Source organism: Strix uralensis, chromosome 13 (assembly GCF_047716275.1).
Source record: "Strix uralensis isolate ZFMK-TIS-50842 chromosome 13, bStrUra1, whole genome shotgun sequence".
Lineage (NCBI taxonomy): Eukaryota > Metazoa > Chordata > Aves > Strigiformes > Strigidae > Strix > Strix uralensis.
The window spans coordinates 23,578,030-23,590,745 of record NC_133984.1 but is presented as its reverse complement, the minus strand read 5'-3'; positions in this window follow the sequence as shown (position 1 = coordinate 23,590,745).

Genomic DNA, 12,716 nt, shown 5'->3' with positions numbered 1-12,716 from the left:
CTTATTTTTAATCAGAAAACTGGCAATACAGCCATGGTGAAGTGTAGCTATGAGGTGCTTTGATATAGAAATATGCTGTTATCTACAAGGAATTTTTCTTAGTGATGCTAGATACAACAGTTACCAAAGAGCTAGAGACTAATCACATCAGTAGTAGTCTCTGGGTGCTGTAAAAGTGCATTTCCTCCTAGATTTTGTTACTTAAAACACTGTTAATTGGAACATTAGACTTGTGTCTGATATATGTTTACCTAACATTCTTAAAAATAACTCACAAGATTACTGAAACTAAAATTTTTCAGTTTGATTGCCTTGATAAGAAGTGCTTTTCATTTTGATTCTTTCACTTTTTCATGTGCATCCACTTTTCAGTTTGGGATTTTTCTTGAATTATGTTAAAATGTTGCTTTAGGCCTTTCAATTACAGTCCTGCAAGGGGACAAAACTTCTAAAATCTCTCTAACTATACACGAAACCCTCCATTTGTCCACACAAAAGTCGCAGATTAGGTATGCATTACATTTTTTGGTGTCGCAGCAATTTTCTTTGCACTTTCATAAGAAGTGAGATCTGCTTAGAAAATGAGACTTAATCAAAATGAAGAAACTATGTAATTAAATAACCTGAGCTTAAACTTTCCTCCTTTAAATACTTTCATGCCCACTTCACGAGAATTCCAGTCTTAGTTAAAGAGGAATCTGTACTGAAGGTGAAGAAAATCTGTCACACTTTTAAGACAGGGTCTGTTTGCAAAGCTGTGGGCAATTTGATGGATTTATCACAGTAGTTCTTGGAAATCATACTGTTACATGCGTAAACTAATTGTAATTCCAGCTATTATAGCTATTCTTGCAGTAAAAAGTCTTTGCGTATTTGTGCGTTGCTAGGGGAGAAAAGCTTGAGGGCTCTTGACTGTTTTCCTTCTGTCACAGACAACCATGCTATGTGATCTCCCTCGTGTGCCAGTTCAGCCTTGTCTTGCCATGGAAAGGCTGTTGAAATACATTTTTTTTTCCAGAGTGTTACATGTTTTCTCACTTACAGAAGGAATTTATAAGGAAGTACTTCAGAAAATGCTTCTGGGCTTGTGAATCTCATCCTGCTTGCAAACTTATGTTCTTGATTGTTGAGATATTCAGAGACGTATTGCTCAAGATCAACTTCATCTGTTATTTAGGTATTGATGGGACCCAAATATCTTCCCTGTGTTTTAGTGGGTTAGGTGAAGAGCCAGAGCTTTTAGTTACAGAGACCGAGAGAGGCTGAAATTGTGTCGCACTTGCAGTGCATTGTCAGGCATACAGAAATGATTTCATGCATAAGGACAATCAATTACATTGTCTGAAGACCCACGCTGAATGATAGTGATTCTTCCAAAGCACGCAGAACTGTGTAATTATCATTAATAATGTATGTGATTAAACATTTTGCAGTCGATCACACAGGACCAAGTCTTAAGGCCTTTTTACTCAATGACCTCAACAAGTTCCTAGTGTAAATTTATCTTTACAAATAGCAACATTCAGTTGTGTGCATATCTGTCTGTGTAACTAACCATCTGCTGCTTTGACTGTTATCCTGACCTGCTTTGCCTCTCATTCTTTTTGTTCATTGCTATACCCACTGGTTATGTCACCTTAAACTAGGTTCTGAACTTCTAAGGGATGATAGTATAACAGAGTTTGTATTTGGAGTTTCCAGCATAATTCAGTAGAAGCTCAGTGTAACGCATGAAAGAGGCTGTATGTGCGTTCTGTGAATTGATGAGCCAGAATTTGACCAGGAAATACTTGGAATTAAATAGGAAGGGATGACCAGTGAGTGAATCCAAAGAAATGTTATGCAGTTTAACAAAGTGCAACCATCCCGTCTGATGTGTCTGAAGATACAAATTGTGCACCTTTTCCTGTACAGCAAAACAACAGGGCAATTGATGTAGCAGCTGCTGCAAGAGCTGATGTAATTTGCTTCCTGGAAGGAAATTTTCAAAGCAGTAATTAAAACTCCCTATTTTAAAACATTTTCAATAGCTTTGTTTCTGATATAAGTGTGAATCTACTTTCACTGAAAACCAAAAATGCTTATTTTGATATCATGGCTTGTATCTTGTAGAAGAGTTGCAATCTGAGAGTCCCTCTGGTCAGTTCTTTTATTGTAGGCCCGTTGATCAGCACATGATGCATTACACTTGGTCTTCTTTGTGAAAGGAGAACCTTACTTGAATGTTTATATGCAAGATTTATTGTTTACCAGGGAGTCTGGTCTTTCAAAGAGAATGGGAGCACAAGCAGCAGATTTGTAAATTCCAAACGTCATTTTAGTATTTCCAAATATAAGTGTTTCAGTGTGATGTTCCTCCTTTTAGCAGAAAGTCAATATTCCAGAGAAATGTTGTATTTCAGTTGCAGTTAGAATGCCCTTAGCCGGATTGGTGTGAATCCTGATGTTGGCTAGCATAGCTCATGTTAACACAGCTGACAGTGATTGATGTGTGTTAGGTGATGCTCTGCCAGCTGAAGGTAATGATGGGTCTGGGCATAGGGCTGGAAGAGTAACTTCAGCGTACACAGCAGCTGGCTTAAGCTCCATCTCCCAGTGTCCTGGTGCCTTGCTGCTGTTTCTTTTTCAAAGTGTTGACTATTACAACTCTTCTTTTAGTTGTTTTGGGGAGAAATATTGTCTTGGAGTGATTGGTGTTTTTTGAACATGACATATTTAAATGTGATTACCATGTTTGTGCTCCTCTTGCTGGTGAGGAATTTAATCAAAATCAGCAAGTGTTTAGCATTCTGCTGTTTGGTAAATTGTTGGCAGCAATTCAGAGGTCTTACAGTGCAACCGGGAAAATTGAAGGTGTTCAAGGACTAAGAGAAGAGCGAGGATAACTCAGCTAGCAGTCTCCTCGAAAATACAGTGAAAATGTATAGGAAAAAGCCAGGCAGATAGTGCTTTATACTATGTAAGTATACTTCTGTGCTGAACAGCATTCTAGAATAAATAACCCACATCTGCTTCATGATGTTTGTAGTTCGGTGTGACCACAGCTGCACCTAGATGTTTAAAATTCTGATATTATTTTAACTGGATAGAGCAATCTTTAAATTGGGTAAGTACGTAAGCAGATTGAACGTACCATTTCTATTTTACAAGAAAGGTTATTTTGTAGCTTAAAATTTTGGGGTAAAGATTAATCTATATACGTACTGTGATTACTTCATTAAAGATACTACGACTTAAAAAACTTAACAATATCCTTTTGCTATAAAGTTTATATTAAAATCCGATTTGTATTTTTCTTCTGGAGACTTAGTATAAGTAGACAATGTTACAATAGCTGGTTTCTATTCACACTTTTCTGCTTTTAATGAAACATGCTCTCCAATCTAAACTACTAAATGTTTTATCCAAGTAGATTATTCATTTTTTCAGGATATCATCTAAAGCCAATAAAATCATGAACAGGCAATAGGGCTGTTGGGGTCATGACTTTATGCAATACTTCCATTTGAACAATCAGAATTTATGCTATATTTTAAGGAGTTTCCTGAAGTATGATACAGTTTGCAATTTAAGTTAGTTTATCCCTGAATTTTCATCCAAAATTATGTAATGTCTTAAACGACATGAAAATCTGGTAAGTAATTAATCCATTTTGCACACATAAAACCTCTAGGTGAAGTACAGTGATTTGTAAAGTACTTATAATAAACAATGTATTACACCAATAAAATAATTAAATGAAAATATATTTCCTTTATATAGTTCATAAGGGATTTTGTAGTATACTTTTCACTGCATACAGTTACTAATGGGACAGGGGTTCTACTTTGTTATTTTGCCCCTATTTAATGAGTGGGGTTTTTGGTTTAGATTCTACAAATGTGCTTTTAGTTGATCAGGTTTTATTTAACAAAATAGTTCAAAGCTACAGGTGGATCAGGCATCAGGTGAATATTTGATGAAGCTGTGGAGCGACAAAGTACAAACTGTGTTTCTCTTGGAAATCAGGAGCAGGGCAGAGTGAGCACTGTGCTGAACAAAAAAAAAAAAAAAAAAGGCAAACATAGGAGCCATTTAATCCCTTCATTAGCCTGGAAAGTCCAGCATGGAAGTTTAAAGCCCCATTCAGAGCTGCCTGACAGTTGCCTTGCATGAATTCAGCTCCCTGCCCTGCTAGACTTTCTGGATAGTAGGAGATGCAGCTCTGTCCTTACAGGGAGAGGGGGCACTAGGGCGAAAATGCCTCTTTGCAGCTCTAGGATGATAAACTGTCTCCTCAAATGACAGTACGGTCTGGGAGGAATGAACGTAAGTGCCTTTGAGACATATCACAAAATGCCCGTGAAAAACAAGAATCATGGAAGGATTGTGACAGGATGGATTTTATAACCTTGTCTGTTTAAGCCTTCTAAACAGAAGACTGTTTGAGCACTCTGTCTTTTTCTCTTTTGTTTTTTTTCTATGCACTAAGTGCACATTCACCCAATTCTGTAAAAATTACTTTTTTGGGTTGGAGCCATAAACCAACTGAGCAAAATCATTTGCTCCACTCTTGTGCTTATACCAGGCTCAGTGCAAGTGCCTTTTAAAGCAGGAACATCTTAATTACCTAGTGAATCTCTCAGCCTCTTATATGGCTCCTCCTGCTGGGTGACAGAAACAGGTACCTAAGTCTCCACTGGTGTAGCCTCCACTGTGTGTAGTAGGTGGGTTATTTTATATATAATGCGTTAAATCCCTGTCCTTTCTGGGTCCTCTTCAGCGTTTAGTTTCCAACCTATTCAGTAAAACCATTTTGTGATGTTTCTCCATTCTAGGACAGCCTTGTCACAGGTCCTGCTCGGTTATCAACGCTTCTGACATTTTGTTGGAAGGTGTAGTGGTGCCTCTTCTTGCTCAGCCATATGATACGAGCCCATATCACTGGCTCAAGATATTGGAAGGGCAATCACCTCCCATGCTTCTATCCTTCAGTAAATCCACTCTTTTATGTGTCTGTGTTTCTGCAGTGATCATATTCCTCCCACACAATGCTGCAGCTCTCTTTAGTAGTGCTGTTCATTTCATCTGCATTTCCTTTTTGTTGCCCATTTGGGTTCTACAACTCTTCTTGCCTTTTAAGGCCTTTTTTTTCTTCTTGATTATATTGCTATTTCTGTTTACAATGGTATACACTTCTCGATCCTCCGGAATACATTTCTCTTCTGCCCTTCAAGTATTCCCCCCAAGCTCTCAATTTGATGCTGAGTGTTTTAGTCTTGCTATTCCAGTGTGTTTAAGCAGATGCTCAAATTTAAGTATAAGTAGTTAAACTATTAAAATTTAAACACGTGCTTTTCACAATTCAGAATGGATGGTACCTTTAGCATTTTTCTGAATGGGAGACTAAAAGCCTGAATATGAGGGTTTATAAATGTCATTAAATCTTTAGTGTATATTGAGCAGATATCTATAACATGTATGTGCTTAAGTGCTTTCCTAAGTAGAGGTGTTTGACCCTGATTTTAAGTTCTTTCCGACAAGAAACATATTTTTGTTTTTCTAATTACCTGCAGTAACTGACCAGGAAAAGATATAGTGCTTTTATAGATAATTAAGAGAGAGTGTTGTACTAGTTCATATCTCTATTTTCTCATTGGGCAGGCATCTATTTATCATTCTCAGATTCTGTAGACAAGATTTTCCTGCCGAGTATATAAGTGTAACATATACTTACACAGAACTGTCAGCTAAGCTTCAGTTATCGCGTTATTTTGTTGTTGGATGCTATTCCTGAACTGCTCTTTTTAAAGTGAGTGTGTGTATATCTTTACTTATCTGTTTCTTTCGGTGATGGCAGAGAGCGTTTGAAAAAGAGGGACCAAAAGTATAAAAACAATATTTAAAATAGTTTTATTGAACATTATTTTATGTACACTATATATAGACAATTATTACTCCCCCCCTACCCCCCCAATTTTTGGAATACTCTGCTTTACTTCCATGAAAATACTTGTTTTGTATTGGACTGCAGAACAATCAAAATAAGTTGGTACTATTGTGATAAAATTCATGAAAAATGTAAGTTGCAGAATCCTCTCAAAATATTTCTGCTTGATTTGCTTTGAAAAGGTTACTTGTCTGAGTAGAATGACTGAAAAATGGTATTGTACAGAAAAAACCCTGTTATGAATGCCTAAAATTTTTGAAGTTATTTTTGAGTAGATTGATTCATATTCAGATTAGCTTCCTGCCAGATGGAAGGAATTTACAGTAAATCAGTTTTTGGCAGGAGAGAAATAAAAAATGAACAACATCTGCTTATTTATAAAAGCTGTCCTATTCTTCCTCTATATTGGTGGGGTACATATTACCTATCCAAAGAAAGTTTTATTACCAATAAATTGTGGAATCTTAAAGCTTACAGGGATGAGAAGGTATTCATGTTTACAAAGAGGTTGACAACAGAACATGTTTGTATAGTGTAAGCAGCACCTTTGCATAATACAGCCATTGAAGTTCAGCATCTATGTATCTGTTGAGTTTCTGTTCCAGCAGTGGGTCCCGGTGCAGGAAAAGCCTTACAGTTGCCAAAAGTTATTTTAGGCTGTGATCTTGCAGACATGTCTATGTCGGCAAACTCATCAAAGTCAAACATTCCACATTCACAAAGAAGGAAGGCTCATGAGTATGCAAAATCCAAAAAAACCTTCTTTTGACCCATACAAATCAAACTATTCTATGGTCCTATTAATATTTCTGTTCCTAAGTTCATGCATTGCTTTATAAATGGGATAGTGGAGTGCTCAGATATTAGGTCAACATATTTGGCTGCTGCTTTGTAATGACCTTAACACGATGGGTGTGCCTGAGTTTTTAATGAACAGTTTGCTTATACTATCGACTCTTTAATGTACATTAAAAGAGAAAGCTCAGGCCCTCTCAGTGTCATTGATGTCCGAAGTACTGACTCAAAACTGCCGAAGCCAGAGGTTAGTCGACTAAAGTGGGAGTTAACAGCACACTTCTGGTATGAATAGCTAACCCAACAATCCTTCAGTAATTGCAATTCAAGATCAACAGTAACTGGGAAGCTACAGGCAATGAGAGGGCACAGTCATATGATATTTCACACACATAACCGTTTACTAAAAATACCATGTTATTCTTGTCTACCAAAACATCTCTGTGTAGAAATAGAGGTAGAACAGTAACTTTATTCTGCCCTAAAAGTTTAGAGATAAAACACATGCTTGGAATATTGGTAACACATTTACTAAAAAAGAAGGTTTAAAAAGCTGATTGTCTCTTATTTCTACTACTCCTTTCAGGAATGTTTTTCAGAATACTGTCACTTGGGTTGAAGATGAATCCAGTCTGCATCCTTTCCATCAAGGTAACCACTAGGAAACTGCCCTTGATAGGGCATAGCATGAGTCTAATTCTCACAACGTACCTAGTCTCCTACGGGCAGCCAAGATTTATAGGCAAAGTCTTTTACTACACCAATTAATGTAGGTGGACAAAGTAGAGGAGCTTTTGGGCATACCGGCTTTCCATCAAGAGCTAAAGGTGTGTTAATAATTTAACCAGCTTGGCAGCTGACAACTGCAAATTCTCTTCACCCAAAGGTTAGTCATCTTAATGAGCTGCTTCTGTATTCACAATTTCTTTCTGCTATCTAGAACGGCTTTAAATGGCCCAGAGAAATCCTCCTTCTCCTAAAGGAGGGAGCTAAAGAACTTAGCTTTCTTTTTTCCTTCCTCCTGGATCTGTATTTTCAGTAACTTAAAAGATATTTAGAATATTTATATGAAAGATGAGCATCCTTTTCTTTGTTTTCTGTGATTTGTGCAATAGTTCAGAAGGTTACATTGCTTCCTTTCTTCCTTAGCTTTCTTGGTTTATTTATCCATTGTGTTCTAAACTTACATCACATTCAGAGCTATGGGCTTAAACATCTCTTTCTGCTTACAGGCCCTTTAAAACACAGTGTTATAACTTTACAGATTTAATCTGAAAAGAAGAATTATGCATGTAAGCTTCTTAATAGATTCACCATTTCCATTTCTTTATGAGATTTACATGGAATGTAAACATCTATGGCAGATTTAAGGTTGAAATTTTTTCTCCTCTTATTTGGGAAATTCTATCATTAGGACCTAGAATACCAAACATATTGATGCCCCGCAATTAAGAAAGGAGTAATGTTAGATATTTTATCAGCAAATCTACTCAGAGATATTCTTTCTTCCTATTTTTCAGACACCTCCTGTCAAAGGGCCTTAGAATTAGTACTCTTTTGTCCATGGCCAAAAAAATGCCAAGGTGGGAATCTCTATGATGATAGCCAGAAATTACTGGTGAATGAAACCTGAAGTAACAGAGTCATTAAATTATATTTTCTCATTTCTGAATATATATGTATAATACTTCTATGCTTCTTAGGTCCAAATGTGCTAGTTACACTGGGAAAATGTATATTTTCAAATAACTCCTACATCATATTAGTGGCTGAAATGTAGAAACTCTAGGTGTTTTTTAAAATGACTGTATTTTGGAGACTAAATTTGAACTTGTAAGTGAATTAAAATGAGAAGATTAGGCCATGAATTAATATTTAACTTATTCTGTAAAATATAACTCTGCTAAGAAATCAGCATTATAAAGAAATTTTTTAGTATGAAATTCAGTGGATTTAAACATGTAAAACATAGTAGGATTGCAGCAAGAAAAGACCATGACTATCAGAGATGAAGCACAGAAGTTCTGTTAGCTCCCAGTACTGAAGGAAAGTGATAAATGAGTAGAAAACTAAAGTGTTTGTTACTTTGTTCTTAAAACAAATTGCTTTGCAGGCTAAGACCCGGTGTCTTGTAAATACTTAGTCATCTGCTGAGCAGGGGTGTTCCACTTGCTGTCTGTTGGATACTGTAGAGAAGTGGAGCTAAATAGGGAGTCTAGTGTTTGCAGAAACATGCCATCTGAAACAGAACCTATTCTGCATTTTTTCCTTATAAATTTAAAGCCTCGTCCTGCAAGATCTACGCATACAAGCCTCACATAAATGCTTTGGGAAAATTCCTTTCCTTTTAGAGAAGTTAATTGAAACTACTTCAAATATGTAAGTTTTAAAGGCACAACAGAAAGAGCTAGACAATGTTTTTCTCTGCCATCATATATTATGTCTTCAATCATCTCAAAGATATCAACATTATTCACATTTTATGATGATGAACTGGAGATAGCCAAATGACTACCCTAGAACACCCACTACACCCCAAGAAGACCCAAGAACAGAGTCTTTGTCTTTTGACTTCCAGTGTGGTCTCTTTTTCTCTAGGGCCTGTGGTCTTTCTGTTTCTCAGCCAGGTCTTGAACTTCTCTATACACCTTTGATTACAAAAATCGTGTTGAAACAATACTTGCACTTTAATATTTGAGGAGATTGTTTTCATCCTTCTTAGGGACAAGAGAGTCCCCCAGAGGCTATGACCGACTACCCAGTGCAATCAGATTCTTAAATATGTTCTCACTTTTGCAGCATATAATTCTGATCAAAAAAGAAAATGGGAGGGAGCCAGTGACCTTCCAGGTGATAGGAATAATAATAGTGTGTGTTTCTCAACATTACCTTTTTGATAAAGACCAAGACACTCTAGGCTGTGCAGCAATTTTTTAATATTCTATCGGGGAACGTAAAACAAATCACTGACCTTGAATATCAGTGTTTGTATTCAAGGAAATGAAAATTAGTTTATATAAATAATAAAAGACAAAAATTAGACAAAATATAATTTAATGTTTGGAAGAATTCTAAAAATTTGAAGTTACTAATAGTGTAAAATGTCAATTGTTTTTCACAAATGTGCATTTTTGTACAATTCATATTTAAGAAACGTAATTTATACTTCGCATATGGATCTTCCTTCAGCAAAATGCTGAACCATATTGACACTTAAACTAAGAGAAGATTCACTGACACCAGGTCAATTATTTGCCTAAAAGTTCTGTTAGAAGTTCTATATTATAAATTTGTTTACAGTGGCAAGAGCGAGTGGCAAGATTCTGCAGTTTAAATTTACAGCCCTCTCGCATGCTAACTGCTCTTTCAACCATTATTTGCTTTTTCAGAGTCTCTCTCCTACTTGAAAGAGAAATAATGGGTAAAGCCAGGTCATTTTGGGGCACGATGGAAATGGAACAAAGAAAACCTGTTTTTCATGGGCTTTAACAAAAGCTTTTGTTTTTGAATGGCTGATGAAGCAAGTTGCTGGGGATTGATTGGCACACACTGGGAAGAATTCTTTGTTGTCCATTATTGACATGTGGGTTGGCTAGACTTTGTTATGAATCTCTGCAATTTTGTTCTCAGTGTCTGCAATAGTATTTTATTAAACGTGTTATAAGATAAGTGAAAGAACACTTTGAACCCTGGGCTTTCACTAATATCTACTTACACTCTGAATTGTCCTGCAGAAAATTTGACCACGGGGGACTGCAGAAAGATTCTTGCGTATTTGAGTAACTTCTTTTTTCAGGAGGTTTGAAAACATGCAGAGGTGTCAGTAGGCAGCCATGTGGGTTTTTTTATGGGAGAGGAGCACTTGAGTGGGTTTCTGGTATTAGGATAGGCAAGGAAATTGGAACTGAACTTAAAATAGTTTTCTATTCAAAATACAATTAAAATATATGAATTTTTTCTTACTGCATATTTAAAATGAAAAACCCAAATGTTTCATTTTAAAATGGCCTAGCCCAGGGTTCAGCAAGAACAGTTTAACTAAAGGCAAAATCACTCAGTATTCCCTTTGAGTTTTCTTTGTTTTCTTTTAAACAGTAAGTCTCTGTGTCAAATTCACTGGTGTTACAGAAGTAAAATTTTGAAAAAAAACCCCCATCTTTTATGCCTTATTTGTGTAAATCTATTGGATTAGTTCAATAAATGGCACTTTTTTCTTTTCTGCATTTTTACTCTTATTCTCTCAATGAACATTTAGGGATAAGCATACCACAAACAGATGCATAAATACATGGGATGCTTTTCAATAAGTTATTTTTTTATAACCTTGCTTTCTTATTTTGACCTAAGAATGAGAAAGATTGCACGATGTGTTGTGTCACATATTTAAAATAAGAATCAAATCAACCGACTCTTAGGAGCCATAGAAAATTATTAAGTGGCAATAACAATAACAAAACAATATTTTGGCCTTCCATAGCCTCAGAGTATACTATTATTTATTAACATCAATTGATTAAGCTTAGTACAAGAACAGGGTGAGTAGTGCAAAACACTTCCCATAAATATTTCTGTGAATGTTAAGTGAACTTATTTCAGATGCTTTGTGTTGCTTCCTGAGTTCTCTTGCACTGACTGGGCTTTTGCCAGAGTAAATGCTCAGAGGGAAACAGAATGTTAAGCCTACATATTTTAGCACTTATGGAAAACTTAAATTTGTTTTCCATCAGAAATTCCTGCAGGAATCTACTAAGACCCATGTTTATCTAATTATAGAACAGGTGCCTGCTTAGGAGAGGAGATGTCTAATTTGAAAAAACCCAACATCACCACCTATAAGATCACGTAACGTATGGATGTCAGAAACTAAATGATCTATCAGTTCTGATGCCATCTGTGTCACTTCAAGCAGGGAGGTGCTTTTCTTTGCATTGTTTTTTTCAGCGTGTCTTTCCAGTAGTAACAGCAGAGAGACTTAACCAAGAGAAAAAAGCCACTACTAGAACAAAGAGAATCATGGTATTATAACAGAAAACAATTCATTTTGGTATAATTTGTGGCTTGACTCAGAGAAACTCTCTACTGGTCTTAACTTTTTCATGGTTCTGAAAGTTTTCTGTAACTATAACAAAGCTTCATTATGCTTTCTGCATTATTGTGAACTAAGCAAGTTTTATCATCGTTATGTTTCCATTTTGAAAGGGTACAACGAAAATGTAAATATCACAAAATGAAGAAGTTATGAACCATTCAAGTGATTTCACTCAGGAAGAAAAGATATCAATAAAATGTTTGATTTTTTTTTTTTCTTTAGCGGAATGACATGCATTTAAATGTGAGAAAAGTTCTGTAGAAACTGAATCACTAGTTTGTTTCCCTGTTCTTTTGCCATGAATACAGTATTGAATCTTTGAATGGTTCTTTAATTTCATGTCTTAGAATTATTTTCAACCACTGCTATTCCCTTCACTGTTACTAGCCTTTTTATCTTCTTTTGAATATAGAGTCATTATTGGGATATTTTACAGAAGAATACTGTCTGAATTTAAGGCAGATTTTTGCAGTGTCTGTACTTCTCCCTGATCAAAGATTGAAGAAAAGTGTGGAAAAAGTAGGTAGGAAAAAAGAACACCTTAGCTGATCCAAAAGATGTCCTGAGAACATCAGGACGTGCATATAGCTGTTAGACGTTACACTTAATGCCATTTGTCTCCTCCAGTGTCCAGGTTCAGTAGCCCACTGGGCGTTGTCTAGTGGAGGGAAATGGTGAGCCAGACATAGAGATCTGTTTAATTTGAGCCTCTAAAACTGGAGTCTTTATATAACTTTTTGACACGTAGAAATTTTCTTCAATAAAATTCAGCATTCAGTAATACAAGAACACACCATGTCCCCAGCAATTTAAACTCATGTTAGAAAACTTATAATTGTTGTGGCAATTTTTGCTAATTTTACATCTTTATATGGTGAAGCTATTCATGTCAGGAAGTGGGAA